We start from the raw sequence: 306 nt of genomic DNA on the forward strand, positions 1-306 counted from the left end.
GCCCTGAGGACATTTCTTGTGTCCTATGGTGGTCCGAGCTGTGTCTGGTGTGTTCTGTTTGTTTATGGTGGCCCGAGCTGGTGTTTGCTAGGTCTGTCCGCTGTCGTAACATTCTGCTGTCTTTAAAACTGTCCAGTTAGAGTTGAATGTGTCCTGCCGGTGTTATTTTGTGCAGCTGGTGTCCACTGTCCTGCTAGAGTCTGCTGTGTTCTGTTTATGTTAACTGTGTCCTTTTGGTATGAACCGTGTCCAGTTCGTTGTGTCCTAATGGTGTCTGTTGTGTTGTACGTTATGCTCATCCGGTGT

The sequence above is a fragment of the Penaeus monodon genome, chromosome 23 (assembly GCF_015228065.2).
Source record: "Penaeus monodon isolate SGIC_2016 chromosome 23, NSTDA_Pmon_1, whole genome shotgun sequence".
In the NCBI taxonomy this organism is placed as follows: domain Eukaryota; kingdom Metazoa; phylum Arthropoda; class Malacostraca; order Decapoda; family Penaeidae; genus Penaeus; species Penaeus monodon.